This window comes from Monodelphis domestica, chromosome 3, assembly GCF_027887165.1.
Source record: "Monodelphis domestica isolate mMonDom1 chromosome 3, mMonDom1.pri, whole genome shotgun sequence".
Lineage (NCBI taxonomy): Eukaryota > Metazoa > Chordata > Mammalia > Didelphimorphia > Didelphidae > Monodelphis > Monodelphis domestica.
This window is the reverse complement of record NC_077229.1, coordinates 109,796,704-109,816,005: the sequence shown is the minus strand read 5'-3', so window position 1 is coordinate 109,816,005 and position 19,302 is coordinate 109,796,704. Positions and strand designations below refer to the sequence as shown.

The window sequence follows — 19,302 nt, the reverse complement described above, 5'->3', positions numbered from 1 at the left end:
AATGAGGCAAAGGAGAAGAAAGATGAGGCAAAGACAATGAAAGATGAGGCAAAGGAGATAAAAGATGAGACAGAGAAAATGAGAGATGAGGCAAAAAAGAAGAAAGTTGACTTCCAAAAAAAAAAAATCAGAACAGAAGGATGACCAAAATTCCAGGGATGAAATTCAGTCTTTAAGAACTAGAATACAACAACTAGAAACAAGAGACTTCACAAGGCAGCAAGACACAATAAAGCAAAATCAAAACAATGAAAAAATTAAGGAAAATATGAAGCACCACATTCACAAAACAGAAGATTTAGAAAATTGTTCCAGGATAGACAAATTAAGAATCAGTCTACTGGAAGACCATGACAAAAGAAAAAGCCTAGACACAATACTACAGGAAATTATCCAAGAAAGCTGCCCCAATATTCTAGAATAAGAGAGAAAAGTAGAGATTGAAAGAATCCACAGATCACCTCCTGTACTTAATCCCCAACTGATAACACCCAGGAATGTTATAGCCAAATTCAAGAACTATCAGACCAAAAGAAAAATATTAAAGGCTGCTAAGAAGAAGTCATTCAGATACCAATGAATTGCAGTGAGGATAACACAGGATCTGGCAGCATCTACACTGAAGGACCTAAAAGGCATGGAATATGATATTCCATAAAGCAAGGGAACTAGGTCTATAATGAAGAATCAATTACCCATGAAACTGACTATATTCTTACAAGGGAAAGTGTGGTCATTTAACAAAATAGAAGAATTCCAAGCACTTATAAAGAAAAGACCAGACCTGAACAGAAAATTTGAGGCCTAAGCACAGAACTCAAGAATTCTGATTGATTCATGATTATCATGAACTCATAATTATCAAAAGGTAATTAATAAAGGGAAAAAAGAAAACCAAAACCAAAAAAATCCAACTTTTTTTAAGAGACCCAATTAGTTAAAATGATATGTATCCCTATAAGAAAAGAGGTTATTGGTAACTCTTAAAAATTGTTATTATCACCTGGGTAGCTAGAGGAGTTATACTTAAAGGAAAGAGTGATAAACTATATAGGATGAAAGGTCAAAACATAAATATGTATATAGATATATGTATGCATAAATAAATAAATATATATATATATATATATATATATATATATATATATATATACTAGAGCTAAATAAGAGTTTAATACTAAAAGAAATGGGAAAAGAAACAAGAAGGTCATGGTGGGAGGAGAGAGAACATCACTATGCTGGAAGGGTAAAGAGGTTGGAGATAAGAAATACTCAGCTCTTACATGCATTGAAATTGACTCAAAAAGGGAAGAACAATCCAATCCATTGGGGCAGAGAATTGATTTACAGCCTATAGGGAAGTAGAAGGGTAACAAACGGGCTGGTGGGGAGGGAAGCAGTACAATGGAGGGAGAAGATGGGGTGGCAGTATAAAAAGATGGTAAAGAAAATAATAGGGGAATAAGAATGGAGGGGATAGAAAGGTAAGTAAAATAAGGGTGGGAATTAGGGGGAATCATTAAAAACAAACCAGTGGTGTAGAAGGAAATAGCGAAAGAAGAAAAGGCAGGACTAGGAGTGGAAATCAAAATGCTGGGAAATACATAGCTGGTTATCATAACTCTGAATGTGAATGGAATGAACTCAAAAACACAAGCAAATAGCAGAGTGAATTAGAAATGAAAATCCTACCATAAGGTGTCTACAAGAAAAACACATGAGAAAGGTACACATGCATAGGGTAAAAGTAAGAGGATGGAGCCAAATCTATTGGGCATCAACTGATAAAAAGAAGGCAGGAGTCACAATCATGATATCTGACAAAGCCAAAGTAAAAATAGATCTAGTTAAAAGAGATAGGGAAGGTAATTACATCTTGATAAAAGGCATTATAGAAAATGAGGAAATATCAGTACTCAACATGTATGCACCAAATGGCATAGCATTCACGTTTCTAAAGAAAAAAACTAGAGGAGCTCAAGGATGAAATAGAGAGAAAAACTATACTAGTGGGAGAACTGAACCTTCCACTATCAGGACTACATATATCAAACCAAAAAATAAATAAGAAAGAGGTAATAGAAGTGAATGAAATCTTAGAACAATTAGAGTTAGTGGATATGTGGAGAAAAAGACTGATGGGAGATATTAAAAAGGGAAACAGCTTTGCCTTTGAGGTCTGAGATCTGGATTTGAATCAGGACATTGTTACTTGATAACTATTCTTTTGTAAGAAAGTTGTTTCTCTTCTTTGATTGGGTCTCATTTTTCCCCATATGCAAAATGAGATGATTAAAGGGTATATCAGCCTCTATGGCCCTTTCCATCTGTAAATCCTGTGATCTGAGATTCTTATAGATACATTAATGGAAAGAGTATAGGACTTGGAGTCAGGAGATACTTGGGTTTAGGTTTTTTAAATTGGCAGTGATGCTACTGGTGTAGGACTCTATGTTTACCTTGCACCCCCAAATTATAGAAGTGCTTTAGGTCAAACTATAAATAGGAAAATTCCTTTGCTGACTTACATTCCTTGTTAATGCTGAGGAAAGGGTAACCCTGGAACTTCAAAGACTCATGATAAGAAAGACCCCTGAGATAATTATTCCCCTTGGATTCTCCCCTAGGTTTTCAGATGGACACAGATATACATATTTTGGTTATGTCCTGATACCATCAGTTGTAATCTAGAAATTCTACTTGTCCCCTAAACTATGCCCAGCCAAACCCTATGTCTTCAGGACATAAGATACTGCTCTGACCCAAGTCAGGTGACCAATCCCCCCCCCCTTTTGCCTGAATTTATACCTTCTTTGAGTCATGTAGCAACTGTTTGAATAAAGTATAAAAACTCCAGAATTCATCCCTTTGAGGAGGCAACATCCCATCTATGCTGACCTCCCAGCCAAATTCAACATGACTTCTAAATTAATAAATTTCTTTTTTTAATTTCTAAACTAAGTTATGGAGTCTTGCATTCTTGCAAAGGGTGCCCAGCCTGAATTCCAGGGGATCACCTCTAACCCCCCCATAACACTACCACTAAGTATCTATCCATTACAGCTTCAGATATCATAAGTACATCAAAGAAAACAGTTTTTAAAGCATTTTGAATTGTTTTTCAGTGAGAATGACAATTAAATATAATAGAAACTTAAAAAAAAAAGAACTGTAAGGAACGATGTAGTTTCTTCAGAAGGTGTCTTCGAAAAGCACATAGGATTTAGTATTAGAGCTATAAAGGATCCAATAGTTCCTTCAGATGGAGTCTAGGAAAATATGTAGGATTTAGGGTCAGAATTGGAAAGGAGTTCAAAACTTAGAATGTTAAAATGAAAGTAGGAAGTGTCTGAAGCAATATTTGAACTCAGGTTCTCCTGACTCTAAGGCTGGAACTCTATCCATATATCACCTGGCTGATCCTTCTAAAGGAATATATGGTAGTCTGGTCATTCAAAAACCTATTTACATAAAATACCATGGTCATAGTCATGATGTCATCAATAGAAAGAGTACTCAGTCTGCAACTGTAAGAGCTGGATTCATATAGTGACTCTGCCCCTTGATAACATTGTGATTTTGGGCAAGTAACTTCTTTCAGAGCCTCACTTCCTAATTTGCATAACTGGATTATTAGTGTTAGCTCTAGCCATTATAAATTATAGTGCAATATATAAATTGTTGTCATTGCCATTGTTTCCAATATATACTTTCAAAAGACTTTCATTTTAGCCTTGTATGCCTTCTCTCCATTGATGTAGATCTAAGCCCTTACCCTTGGAAACTGGTGTCCATTAGATTTTATAAATAAAACTATCTCCCATTGGACAACCCTTATGGAACTAATATGTCTGACAGAGCATAAGTAGTATTTTGTTACTTTATAATGAAAGTATTTTTAAATTGTTTTTTTCTTATTTTCAAACAATTTAATTACCTTAAAAATAGTTCTCTTTTTTTCCCATTTTTCCCTGACAAATTACTAGAATCTTTTCCCAGAAATGACCATGAATTTTGTGTTTAATTTTCTAATGTTTTATTTTCCTTAAATATATAAAAAAGCTCCTTGTTAGCTGGGATTGTCGAATTTTGCCTTTTTCTTTTCTCTAGCATCACACAAACTGCCTGCAACGTAATTATAAATGTTTGTTGAAGCAATGGGTGAATGAATGAATGAATGAATGAATGACTTTTTTGAATTCTTGGATAGTCTTGAACAACATTTGTAATCTAGTTCTGGGTCTTTTCAGCTTGGTAGGAACTGTTCAGCCTGGGGTTCTAAATCATGACTTTCAGGAGGCTAATAACTCTGTCATGCCACAATCAGACAGATTATGCCATAATGAGGGCACAGTGACAACTACATGGCACCATAGATAAAACTTATGGACCTGGAGTCAGAGTCAAGAAACCTCAATTCAAATCCTGCCATAAACACTTGCCAGCTGTGTGATAATGGGTAAGTCACCCAATGTGTATTTGTCATAGAGTTCTCATCCATAAAATGGGGATAATAATGACAGCTATCACACATGGTTGATATGAGGGCTGAATGTGATAAAATACATAAAGTACTTTGCCAACCTTAAAGTGCTATATAAATGTTGGTGATTATTATGATCCTCAACATTCCCATCAGCATCAATCTCATCATCTTGAAGGCATTTGAATTCCCATTTGCACAGTAGTAAAATTATCATAGAATTCTAGAGTATAAAAAAGGATCTTTCAGGCTTCCTGAGCCAAATTTCCATCTCAGTGACATCCAGAGCAAATCCATAAATAGCTTAGTGGATAGGTCTTTTTAAAGTTGGAAAAATAAATTCCCAAAGTCCCTTGCCTGTGCAGTAAATGGCTAGCAATTTGGAAATGATATGCTTAAGTACTTATTACTTAAACTTAAGTCCAATGCTTATTATCCTACAGGCCTATAGCTTAGACCACTAATTTTTCCCTCTCCAAAGAGTGGGTCCAAGCAATGTTTTCAGAGAGCTTTTTGGTGTATAATACACTCACCTTTCAGTCATCAAAAACTCTTGAAAGCTAGACCCCAGTAAGCCAAGCAGTGAAGTCTCTCTCTGTCTCTCTCTGTCTCTGTCTCTGTCTCTGTCTCTGTCTCTGTCTCTCTCTCTCTCTCTCTCTCTCTCTCTGCCTTTCTGATCAAAACAGCAAGAGGTGGATTTCTGGAGGTCAGTTTGAATTTTGATGGGGGAAAGTAATAGATTTATAAACATAACACAGAGGCAATATAGCATAGTAGAAAGATTTTTGGACATGATAGGAAGGGATTTTGATTCAAGTCTTAGCTTGCTGCCTAGCAGTTTTCCCTCTCTAAAGTTTTAGCTTTTTTTCAGTAAAATGGAGTCCTTCCTACTTTTGTTACCTCTTTCTCAGGTTATTATGAGGCAAGTGCATGCTTACCTGAAAAAGCACTTTGGCAATTTGATCTCTGATGATTATATAGAGAACAAAGGCAGGGAGGCATAAATAATATACCATGGTCATGGAATTTAAGGTATGAAAGAGAGTAGAAGATAAAGGTAGAGAAGTCAACTAAAGCCAAATGGATGTAAGGTCTTGAATATTAGACCCAAAAGGACCCACATTGAAAAACACCACTCACTGGAAGTCTTCCAAGGTTGTTCCCTTCCTCCAATATACTTCTCTTGGTGGTTCAGCTCTTATGAGTACATTATGAAACATACAATAAAAGAGACTTCAGCAATGAGTGCTCTGTCATTATTCCCCAATTCTTCTCAATAAATGTAGCCCTGAGTGGTGTGAAGTTCTAAAAGCAGCTAAATTTGCCAGCTTTCCCACTTCATCCTTATTTATTGCCTTCTCCACATTAGGAACTCTGTTTCCCTTAAGCTATACTTCTGTTCTTTCCATGTATTAATGATCAGAGAGTGTCAAGTGTTGAAAGCGACCTTTGAAATTCAAACAAAGAATGCCAGATCTACATTGGAACTTTGGATGCAGAACAGAATGTTTGCTAAGGATATTAAGAAAACATGGAGGAAATGATGTTACTAAAGACAGACCCTTAAGAAAGAGGATGTAGAAAGTCACAGCTGAAAGGAGTATGAGAACATAAAACTCAGAACACCACAGTAGGTGGAACCACTGGATGGTCCTAACTTATAGGGAGGCAATATAGACTAGTTGAGAAGAGCATTGTATTTAAAAATGAAAGGACTAACTTCATGCCCTCCCTCCAATATATCCTATCTATGTTCCAAACCATATGGCATAGTGTAAACCTTAAAATTTCCCAGACCCTACTTTATAAGATTGGATTAAGACCATTCCCCATTTGGGCAGTGAACTCTACTTAAAGCAGGAATGTGAGAATTCTACTTTACCTACTTGGGGAAGATAAAGTTGTAAACTCTTTTCTGAACAATGAAAAGTACTTAAACCCATACTTATAATAAGGCAAAAAGTTCTCAAGATAAATACCTATAAAGGTCAGGCAACTTGTGAATTTAGAAGGAACAAAGAGCTGAGAAACTTACTCAGAGCTTTCCTGGTGTGAATTACTCAAAAATTCACCTTCTTAGGTGTGGACTAAGAATGGGCGGTCCTTTAGAAACATCTACAGTGATTGGTAGATGTAAGGACTTAGGGGAGGTGACAGAGAAGATTTTGCCCTTAAAAATAAGAGCTCAGGGAAGATCTGGGAAGTGATTCTGAAACATTCAGATGGAGGAGGGAGCTGGTGAAAGCAGCTGAGATGCTGCTGGCCTGGTGTCACTAGTATCCTTGTTTAGTCAGACCTTGTGGTGAGTGTTAAAAAACGGACTGATTTCTCTCTTAAGGCTCAGGTCTAGGCCGTATTGGCTTGAGGCCCTTCATACTTATTCCTTTCTTACTCTCTCTCTCTTTCTTTGATTACTAATTAAAATCTCTATAAAACCCAGTTGACTTAGGTATTTGAAAAATTGGGAATATTTCCCTGGCGACCACCTTATATTTGATCTTAAACCCAAGACACTGTAGTGAAACATATTTTCTGTGGTCAAACGTACTCACCCTCTCTTATATCTATCACAATTTATATCTTCCACTATTTTAACCACTACAGTTTAAGACCTCAACCATTTTAAATCTCACAATAGTAAGTAGAATTTTGGTGTTGGAGTCAGAAAGACCAGAATGCTTCATCTGAATAATGATAATAACTTTCATTTATATAGATAGCATTTTAGTTCGCAAAGTGTCTTACAAATGTTATCTTATTTCATGCTTACAACAACCATAAACTTTTTTTTTTCTAAAAACTGAAACTAAAAGTCAGCAAACTCTGTTAATGATATTAATTCTTTCTGTAATTGCTACTGGGGAAAAGCAAATCTGAATAGACTACTACTCCTCCAAATCTAGATTGTTATCTTCTTAACATACCAATGCCATTGTTTCATTCAGCAAACCACAGTGTAAAATTCACATAGATTTGGCATCAATCTGAAAAGTAGATTTTATTATTATTCTTGTTTTAAAGGTGGAGAAACTGAGGGAAGAGATTTCAAGTGACTTTGCCAAGATCACACAGCTTAGAATTTGAAACTAGATTTGACCTCAACTTGACTCTAAATCTGGAGCTCTATTCTCTATGCCACCTCGGTGCAATAGTAAATCAGTGACCCTAGTGGAGTCACTATAACTATCTAGCCTAGAAAGGAACTATTAGAGTCTGTGCTCCTCAGTCATTGCCTTCAGGAATCTAGTAGCCTTTCCATGCCATAATGAGGACACAGAGGTGACCAAATGGTACAAAGTAGAATTTAAATCCTGCTACTGACATTTACTAGCTATGTGACCCAGAAAAGACACTCAACTTTTATCTGCCTCAGTGTTTGATCTCTGTTACTCACCTATAAAATGAGGAGGTCATCATTGTTGCCTATGCTTTCTCCCAATTCTAATTTTATGTTCCTATAATCTATTATCTCAGGATCTTGGACATGTCTCTTTACTTCTAGGAATCTCAGTTTCCTCACCTGTAAAATTTGGGATAGCAAATCCTGTCTTGCTTTCCCTGGAAGATGAAATGATAGAATGAATGGAAAATCCTTTGTCACTGAAACACATCACAGAAATATAAACAGTAAGCTTTTATTAATAGAACCAACTTCTAATGATGAATGTCCATCATCTTGCTGCTTCTGATGAAACAGATGATCAAGAAAATAGCTCATCATCATTCTTTTTCCATGGGTCCATTCTCTAGGACTGAAATGAGGGTCTTCCTCATTCCCTAGAGCTTGGCCCTTCTCCTTACAATACCTGCCACTCACTCCACTATATCAATATTTATCAAATCCTCTGGGAATTAAAACATGCAGGAGGGATTAAATCAATTTAGCCAAGATCTGAGCACTGTTTTGCATTTTGAGCAGATTTAATATGTCCTCCCATGTTTAGGAGCTCACTCCCATTACCAATTCATGAAGTATCTGCTGGAATTAGTAAATCCCTTTCATTTACTTACTTAGGAGAAAATGTTTAATAGCTGCCACATGAAATTTGCAAATTGTGCTCCATCTGAAGCTGATTAATAAAGCACCATGTAAAATACATCAGTCATTTTTGGATTTAAATTAGCACTGCATTCTCCTCAAATCATCCCACTATGCAAAACAGATAACAGTCCCATATCTTCCCCACCTTTTCCCTTTCCTTATTATTTTCTCTCTTTTTTTTTCTTTAGCCCTCCCTAACCTCCAATGTTGCAATAACTAGCAGAAATTCTGTATATGTTTGAGTTGGGGGTTGGAGTGGAACTCAAAGGTTTTAAGTCTGTTACAACTATCCAAATAGCTTTCTTATCTCCCCTCCAAGACACCAGCTCCTTGAAGACCATACCCCCAATTCCTCTCATCAATCTTCAAAGTCCTAAACATGGATTTAGAATATAGTAGTCAATAAATGTTAGATGGATGAATAGATACAATCATTTGTTCACAAAATAATAAATCACATGATATCAGATATTAAAAGAACAAAAATTATAATTACCTTCTCTAAAGTGTACATACACACACATACACAATTATGCAAAGAAACCATGAAGGATTTAGAAGGGACTTAGAAGTTATCTACTTCAAGTCCTTTGTTTTAAAAAGGCAAAAGACTAGGCAACTATGTGGCTCGGTGGATACAGCCAGGACTAGAGAAAGAATGTCCTGGGTTCAAATTTAGTCTCAGATACTTCCTAGCTGTGTGACCTTTGGTAAGTCACTTACCACCAATTGCCTAGCCTTTACCACTCTTCTACTTGGAACCAATACTTAAAATTGATTCTAAGACATGAGGTAAGGGTTTTTAAAACATAAATAAAAATAAATGCAGAAGGTGGAGGGCAAGTGGTATTGTGCAATGTAGAAATAACACTCATTTTAGCCTTATTAAACATGACTCAAAACCAGTCTGATTTTTGCTTCTTGTGTATGCTTGGGGAAATTGCTTAGTTTTCCTATTCTTTTGTTTACTTATTTATGAAATGATATGTTTGAATTAGAGAACCCCAAAGGTCTTTTCAGTCTCATTTGTGATCCTATGATCAAGATGGTTTGGGGCAATAGGTGGTTCAGTGGATTGAAAGCCAGCCCTAGGGATGGGAGTTTCTGAGTTGGCCTCAGGTATGTTCTAGGTGAGTGGCCCTGGGCGAGTCACTTAACCTTTATTTCCTAGCCCTTACTGCTCTTCTGCCTTGAAACCAATATATGCTATTGACTCCAAGAAGGAAGGTAAGGGTTTAGAAAAAAAAAAAGATGTTATGGTCCTATGTTCTTCCTTGCTAGAAGACCTTTATGATGACTAAGGCTAAAATAAGTAGTGAATAATTACCAGAAATAAAAGAAGGTATGCTGAATCTAGGTCCAAGGTCCTCATCATGGACCATCCTCAATATCATCATTACCATCACCATTATGATTGATCTCAATATTATAACTCTTCTCATTTATATAATTATTGCAAGCACTAGCATATGATAGAGAACTAGAAGCTATTTTAGAGATTATCCACTCCCAACCGTTTTTCACAAAGATAAGGAAATTGAAACTCATAAAGTGGCAACAATTTGCCCTAGATCAAATAGACAGTGTGTGGCAAAATGGATATAAGAACTTGGTTCTCCCATGTCAGTATTCAGGATGCTATCTATATTATTTTTCATTTTTAATCTCAGGTAATGTTGAAGAGATAAACATCAAATCTCTCCCTTTCCTGTGGGTCTAAAAAGTGTAACTCACAGGGGCACCATAACACATTATCCAAAAACTACTGGTCCAGCTGGCAACAGCATCCAAAACCTAATTGTTAACAGATTTTGCATTATCCCTTAAATCGCACACCCATTAGCAGCCAGCTCTCTTCATGATAAAGTCATTAAGGCATGACATTCCCAAAGTGATGGGGATTACAATTAGACCCTGGGGGTTGGTGGGAAGAAGAGTTTAATGAGCCAAAAGAGATTAGAAGGGTTCATCAGGCCTCTCTCCTGCCTCTGTTCCCCTTGTGGCCTTTTGTAAATCTGTAAAATAGAAGATGAGTTAAGTATGATATTGGTTTAGTGGATTCAAAATGATGGAGAAGCTCCATGTTAGAGTGGGTAGAGAGCAAGTCTCAAGCCAAGAACACCTGGGTTCAATTATTGCCTCTGTGTTATATAGCTATATAATCTGGGGAAGATATTTAATCTCTTGGTGGTCTAGGAAAATCTCTAAAACTATAATTTTAAAGAAAGCACCAATCTAAGCTGGTAAAGAGTTTTCTCTTTTGTAATTTCTATATACTAATGAAATAAATAGATCCAGACCCTAGCCTATTCAATAAGTATATTATGCTAGATTAATTAACAAACCAACATTAACAATCCCATAGCTCCATAATGGAATCTAGTTACAATCTCCCACTCCATGCATAAATGAGTTTACCATTCTTAGAATATCTCTTTTGAGATGTGCCTTTCGATTTCAGGTTTAGTTCTGATTAATAGGAAGTTCTCCCTGATACTGATTCAAAATCTGGCTCCCCAAAACTTTCTGCTGTTACTTCTACTCCTTTCTTATGGATTATAGAAGATACGATCTCGCTCTTTGCTCTATTGCAGCACTTGATCTATTTTTTGAAATACTGAATTTATTAGTTTATATTTATAAATATCAATCAAATTCCTTTCCCATCACTAACTCCAAAGCAGTTAATGAGGTAATTATTTCAATATTCAACTGGGATTTCACAGAGAGAAAATCAAACTATATTGTGAGTCCTCATCTTTATCCCAAGTTTAGCTTTGTCCCTGGCCAGATAAAAATTTTAACCTTGGTCTCATACTGAGATCTAACCCTGATTCAGCATTAAGTCTAGCTTCCACTGAAAGTCTGATCCCCAGTCTAAATTAGAGGTGCTCTCTAATATAACAGCCTATTTTCTTGGATTTCATTATCTATTTGCCATTTCAATTCTATTTTCTTGCCTCCACTTTCTTTCCATTTTCTTATTCCCCTTCACAGTAAACAAGAATCCTACTTCTTTTTTGATCTTTCTGTTTTATCCATGATGAAAATGTTCATACCCTTTAATTTGGAGATGCTACAGCAAGGTCTATGACCTGGGGGAGGGGGGGGGGAAGAAAGAAAGAAAGGACCACATACACCCATGTATCTCTTTTGGAAGATTTCTGCAGTAACAAAGAACCAGGAACAAGATAAGATGCTTATCAATTTGGGAATGGACAAACAAATGGCACATTAATATAATGCAATCTTACTACACTGTAGGAAACAATGAATGTAAAAAATACAAAGAAGTATGTATGGTAAGACTTCTATGTACTGATGCCAAAAGAAGTAAGCAAAATCAAGATAACAATAAGTACAATGATTTGAATAATGTAAATGAAAAGAATTGGGGGAAACACCAACAACTGGAGGCTATTTAATTATCATGATCAAGTGTACCAAAAGAAGGAAGCAGAAAATGAATTTTCACTTCCTTCTTTGCAGATAGGGGTACTTTGGGTACAGAAAATTGCATATTGTTACACAGTTTTTTCTTTGTTAGTTTTTGCTAAATGTCAGTTTCTCCATCTTTTCCCTTCTTTTCCTTTCTTCCTCCCTCCACTCCTTCCTTCCTTCTTTTCATCCTTCCTTCCTTCCTTCCTTCCTTCCTTCCTTCCTTCCTTCCTTCCTTCCTTCCTTCCTTCCTTCCTGTCTTTCTCTAATTATTAAAGAAGGAAGGTTCTGGGTGGAGAAGGGAATTTTTTTAAGAAATAAAAGCTATCTAAAATTATATATATATATATATATATATATATATATATATATTTACATATATATATATATTTACATATATATACATATATATATATATATATTAGTTAAAAACATTCAATGCTCTTAACACATTTTTCCCAGCAGCTTTGGTGTTCCTGACAATATTCTTACCAGAACTTGATGCATTTTCCCATTTATCTTCCATTCTATACTTTTCCTTCCATTATTGTTATATGCTTTTTAAAATTTAAGTTGGTTAAGTGCCTTCTTTGTTAGTGCATTTTAATCTCTTTATGTACATGCAAAAGTATTGTACAACATCTTTCTTTTTTCTTCCCACATCCATTATTTCTTTTGTACATTCAAAATTGCATTCTCAACAATTTTCCCTCTCATCTTTATCAACTTCTGCTGTTGAATTTTAGGCTATGGGATCTGGTCTACAATTACTCTAGAAGAGAAAGTGAAGCTGATGGTTTTGCCCAACTTTGTCTCACTTCAATCCAGTTCATGAGTTCATAACCCCTTGAAGTCATTGGTTCTTTTTGAAAGGAAGAATGTATAATCTGTATTTAAGGAGTTTTTGCTTCCCTTTCTCTTTCAGATTAAAGCTCTTTTGATTAGGTTTAAATGATTCTATGTAAATTTATTCTTCACCAGTCCTTGTTAGATGCAATCCACTCCTGGATGAAAGTCTGTCAGGCTTATATTTTAAGTAGTAGTTCAGAATTTCAAATCCCATTTCAATCATCTTCTTAAATAGCTGCCCAGGTCCAAGTTTTCCTTTTAGAATCCCTGGTATTTAATTGTCATCAGTGGTCAAAACACACTTATGCCCAAATGAGATCTTCATTTTCCTGTACAAATGTTTTTAATCCTTATCAGTTAGATTGTTTTGGACCATACTATTTTTACCCATATGAATCACTAGAATGGTATATCCATCATCTGCTTTGGAGAGATTCAAGAACTCTTTTCACATCTTGGATTTATGCCCCAGTAAAACAATAGTCTATTGTTGCTATCAAGTCAACATACTACTTACTGCCTCAGTAGATTTTAACTGGGCAGAGCAGTCAACATCACCCATATCGTCATTTGGTAACTTCTAGATGATTTCTCACCAGATGCTGTCTCTGCATCTCTATTTGCATTATTTGGAGGACATGCAGATATTTTCTACTTAGAGGGTACATTATTCTCATCTTTAGGGTAGAAGGATTAAGGGTTCAGGGGTTTTTCCTTTTATTCTCTGTTCCATTCTTCTACTTTTCATCCTAATGAAAAAAAAGTCAGGGTTTCTCTTTGTATCTTGAGATCTTTTTTCTCCTTTATCTCAGAGGCAAAACTAAGGGTTTAGGCTCTAGGATTTAAGTATGATTTTCTTTTCTCTGTTTACAGCTTAATCTCTTGAGGCAATTCTTCCTTTGCTTTTTGCTTTATTCTCTTCTCTATCCCCCTCCATAATATTAACACCAAAATATCTTGATTTGAAACAATAATAAGAATAATTTATATTTGTAACCCACTTTCCAGTTCAAAGGTAACATATGCCCCTCTTCTCCAAATCCCATAAAAATCCTTTAAGTTAGATAGAACCATGATTATTAACCACATTTCACTAATGTGTCAAATAAAACATGGAGGGGTTAAATAATTTAGCTAAGGTTACATAACTAGCAAGTAGAGATACTCCTCACAACTTCAATGTTCTTCCCACTCACTCTCTATTGAACCCTGATGTTCCTGAAAAACAAACAAATAAATGAGCAAAAGAATAGTAACAACAACAAAAAACAGGCTTCCCAGGGCCTAGTTTCTTTTCCTTCTAGCCTTTCTTTTATTTATTCAGGTTTAGGAGTTAGGGATGAACTCTCATTGCTGCAGTTCTCTCAGTTTAGGCTATTGCACCCTCTGGTTTTAAGACAGAAATGACTTCTGCACAGGCAAAGTTTCAGCAATATCTTAAGAGGCCCACTGTGGTGCCAACAGGCAAGCAATCCATAGGGAGGCCATTCCCTAGGGTTAGTGGTGAGTCCAGACTCTTGGGATCATATCCTGACTTCATTATAGCCTTCCTTGGTGACCTTGAGCAATTCAGCTGAACTCTCTGGGCCACTGCTTCCCCATCTGTGAAATGGGGCTAATTATACCATGCAGATGTTGTAAAGATTAAATGGCATAATGGTTATGAATGTGCTTTAGAAACTATAGATGCAAGAGATTGTTATTATCTCTTAAGCCCACAGCCCATCGTTTTCTTTTGTGGAGCATGCTTTTTTCCCCTCAAGATAATTAGTTCATCATTCTTATAATAATTCTTCACATCTATACGGTGCCTGAGAATTTACAAATTGCTTTCTCATCCATTCTTGCTTCAAAAAAACCTGCTAAGAAAGCAATGCAGGAATCATTATCCCAGTTTTCCTGTAGTAAAGCAAGGATGAGAAAAAAAAAGTAATGACTCAATTTGACTTCTTTAAATCTGGCCTCAGAAACTTATTAGCCATGTGACCATGGGCAAGTAGTTTGCCCAAACAATCCTGCTTGCCTCAGTTTCCTCATCTGTCAAATGAACTAGAGAAAGAATTGGCAAACAACTCCAGTATCTTTGTGAAGAAAAGCCCAAATGGAGTTACAGAGTCAGACATGACTGAAATGACTGAATGGCAAACAATATCTTGGTTTATAGTTTAGAACTATTTCTGCAAGAAGACAATTGTCTTGTTTCATTCTCCTCCACTCTGAAGGTAGGTGTAAGGCCCCATTTATTACTGTCAAAAATTATGTTTAGAATTCCCTCTATCTCTATGTCTTATGCCTTCCATAGCACCACTTCTTCCCCTTTGAGATTCTGTGAGGCAAAAATCTGCTTTTAGCTCTTTAAGCAAGGCCTGGCTAAGGGTAGGACATATGAATTTCCTCTCACATCAGTAGCTTTATCATGAGCTAAGACTCTCCAGTCAGAAAGTCTTTTCTTCTTAGCACCACATCTTTCCAAATGGGTTCATTTCTTTTGGATAGCATGCCATTTTCCCTCTACATTTTTATATCCTTTTTCATGCTTAATACTGAGACAACAAGGAGATGATGTACTGTCTGTGGTCCAGAGAAAGAGAGAGAACCAGAGAGACAGAGACACACAGAGTGAAACAGAGGTAGAGAGACACACAGAGACAAAGAGACACAGAGAGAAAAAGATAGAGACAGAGAGACAGAAATGCCCAGCATAAAACAGAATTAGAGAGACAGAGACAGAGAAAAAGAGAGAGACTGAGAGATAGTGAGATAAGACAACAGAGAGATAAACAGAGGGAGAGAGAAATCTAGACAGACAAACAGACAGACAGACAGAGATACAGAGAGAGAGAGAGAGAGAGTTTTTTATACTCTTTACAAAGAAGCACAGATACCAATTCTCAAGTGTATTCACAGAAAGCACTAGAGGCAGCTGTCTCTCTCAAAGCCCTTCTTCCCAATAGATTTACAACTCATAAATGCTATTGTCAGAGCCAAGCATATAAAGCAGGGGGCCAGGTGTACTTCAGTGTTAACCACAAGCAACGAGGCCTTCTAACAGCTGTTATCCTCCTTCCAATCCATTTATGAACTTGCCTTTCCCAGTGAGTGAGTCATTTCTCCCTCCCTGTGTCCCTCACACTCTATACCTCTGCTGCCCTGTGAACCAAAGTGCAAAGCTGAAAGACTCGGGGATGGGAAATACAAAATCATTTAATGCTTGAGGTGGAAAGGACCTTACAACATACAACACAAAAGGTTAGAATTGAAAGGGAAGTATGGAACAAAACATATAGCATCCCATTAGGAAAGGGCATTAGAATATAGAATAGAGACTCTTGGAAATAGAAGAAATTCTCAGAAAACAGGGCATCAAGTATCAGGGCTAAATCAGGGAACATAAAGGACATAATGTTAGATTACGAAGATTTTCTTGGAAAAGAAAACATAGAAATGAGAGAGATATTAAAACATAAAATGGCATAGTAGGGAAAGAGATGAAATGTGGAATAATAATAATATTCTTTAGAATAGAGACATGTTTAAATCAAGAACAGTCTTTAGGAATAAAATTCTCTAATTTCATCATTCTATCCTGTTTAGATCTTGTGTGATCTAACCCCATATGTGTTTATGATGTCCCACCAAACAAATGATAGATGAGTATTGTTTGCAAATGTGACTGCAGTTATGGATCATTCAATCAATTGATAAATTTGTTGAATTTCTCAGTCAAGGACAGAGCTCTGAAGCATTCCATTAGAAACCATCCCTATATGCTCTCTGGCAAAAATAAACCCATTACAAACCTAGTATGTGTCACAAACCAGAGATGAAACTTAAACCCAAATCTTCCTGGCTTTAGGATTAACTTTATGGGCACTCTCTCAGTCCAAATAATAGTAGGGATCATTTATATAGTACTTAAAGTTTGCAAACTATTTTAAATCTGTTATCTCATTGGATCCTTACATCCTTAGGTGCTATTTTAACCTTCATTTTATGGAGAAATTAAGGAACAGAGAGGATAAGAGACTACCCAGGATTAAATAACTAAGTATTGTCAGAGGTAGAATTTGAACTTAAATCCTACTGACCCTAAATTGAGCACCTCTTTCCACTGGGCCACTTAATTGCCTCAGATATAACAGGAGGGCTTGAATCTGAAAGTCTATGGGTTAGAGGTAGGCCTATACAGATGTATAAGACTAGTGACTATAATAGTAGTTGGAAAGCAGGAAAATGAATTGTAATTGAGATGTTCAAAAATAATAGCAGAAAAAAATAAGAGTGAATGAATGAAGTATTTATTAAGGGCTGATGATACAGATAGAAAAATGAGGAAGTTCCTGTTCTCATGCAGCTCACATTCAAATTGGGGAATATGAAGTCAAATAGACAAGTCCATGGTCTTTAGAGCACAGTGGCAAAGCAGAAGCTCTTGCTTCTTTACCAAATGGTATGAGTTTCAGACATTGAAGCATTTGAAGTTCTGAGGACATTGATGACAAAGACTTTTTTTTTTCTGGATCTTTTGTAGCTTTGGCTATAATATCTCTAGGAGAAGTTACAGGAGCCATTTGTATGGGAGCTGCTTTGAAGAAAGAAGACTGAGGATAATGGGCAGACAACTTCTTCCCAAGACTGGGGCTCAAAGTCCTAGTCTATCTCCACTGGGGTTCAAGAGGGAATGATAGACAAGGTAGCCATGGGAATTTGACTTTCATGGCACATGTTGTCTTCTGTCTCTCCTAAGGACCCCCTGTTGATTCAGTTGGACAGACTTCCTGCTCTGTGTGTGTTAGTTGGTTAGTAGTTGGTCCATATGATTTGCCTTCCCAGATAATGGCTATGAATGCAGGACTAGAAGCAGGACTACTGATAGAGGGGTTGCTGTCACTCTTTGGGCTCCTGTGTTTATCTGAGTGTTAATAGAAATAGGTCAGTAGTTGCTGCTGGTCATAATGAGAAAAGTAGATGCCCTGGCCATGATTACTTCCCCCCTCACTGGCCAATGTGGGGGCTGAGGTAGAACTAAATGGTTTTAGGATCACTGCCATTCCCAAGGCTTAGGGTTCTAGGATGTATTTATTGGTGTACGAAGAGACATAGTCAAGATACTGGTGGTGGCCTGACTTGTCTGGCATGTACTGCTTCCCTTTTTTCTCTGGGATCTTTGCTACTTTTAGGTTTAGGCTTACCCATTCTAGGTATTGTCTGTTGTTTGGCAGTTATGGGTATGGCTGACCCTTTCTCTGTAAGAGTTGCCTCCAAAAGTGATGGAGCACATAGTGGAGAAGTGATGTCAAACGTAAAAAGAAACAGATCCCTACTGCCCTTATATTGACTTAGAGAACTACAGATTAACATAATCTATATTGTATCATATTTTGTTAATCATTTCCCAATTACATTTTAATATGGTTTGGGCTATATTTGATAGTTTTGTATGGTAAAATGATCAATGGAGAAAACAATTCATATCATCACAATCAGATAATCATAGAGTTGTAAGGAACCTGAAAAGTTATGAAAGCCCTTTCAAATTATGTATAGATATTGCAGAAGTGGATATTTTGGAATAGGGACAGCTGTGAGGATGACTGTGATCATTTACAGAGCATTTGGAATAAGAAACATGGGAAGGAAAAGGAAAATTCAAGAGCATCCAACTGTTAGATGGGAGTCCTCTATTTTTAAGGACATGTGGAGATTCTAATACCAAAGTTTGTTCCTGTTCTGTGCCCAAATCCCAGATTTTTCATTCAGAGAAACTATAAGGAATAGTTGATCACTATCACTGCATGACTGGTGTGAAAGTGAGGTGAATAAATATTGGTCCTGTTATGATAAATGGACCTAAGTTACTGATAATGTACCCTCAGGAACATTCTCTATCCCTCTGATTCCAAGTCAAGGAGAAAGTCACAGTTACCTTCTCTAGTGTCTGATATATTTTTCTCTTGCAGTCAAAGATACTTAGTGCTGACTATCATATTGCCACTGGACTATGCTGACCAACTCTTTATGCTCCCCCTTTCCCTAGAACAATAACAACAACAAAAAACCCTTTAACTACCATCTTAGAATCAATACGGTGTATATTGATTCTAAGGCAGAAGAGCAGTAAGGACTAGCCAGTGGAGGTTAAGTGGATTGCCCAGAGTTGTGCAGCTGGAAAGTGTCAGAGGCCAGATTTTAACCCAGGACTTTCTGTCTCCAGACCTGGCTCCCTCCCTTAAACTTTCTATTGACTTTTGTGCAGCATTATTTTTTTCTAATGTTATATTAAAGACAAACCAACAAAAACAATCTTAGCTCTCTAACCTTTATGTAATATTATTTGGGTGAGAGAAATAGAAAAAAATGAATTTAGAGTAGGAGTGGCAGATGCATCTATTTCCTTTTATGCTCTCCAAGTTGAAGTGTGGGATTGATAACAGTGCCATAGAATTTTCCCCAGGTATGCACAAACCTGGTGAGGCTTTGATGACATACA

At 36.5% G+C, this 19,302-nt stretch overlaps 1 long non-coding RNA gene across 1 annotated transcript in view; it reads left to right on the top strand.

Moving 5' to 3' along the window:
- The first annotated feature begins 4,402 nt into the window (after nucleotides 1-4,402).
- LOC130458322 (uncharacterized) overlaps nucleotides 4,403-19,302 on the top strand; it is a 56,761-nt gene continuing 41,861 nt past the window's right edge. The window contains exon 1 of the long non-coding RNA XR_008917481.1: nucleotides 4,403-4,459. This is a non-coding gene — a long non-coding RNA (uncharacterized LOC130458322). The remainder of the gene's footprint in view (nucleotides 4,460-19,302) is intronic.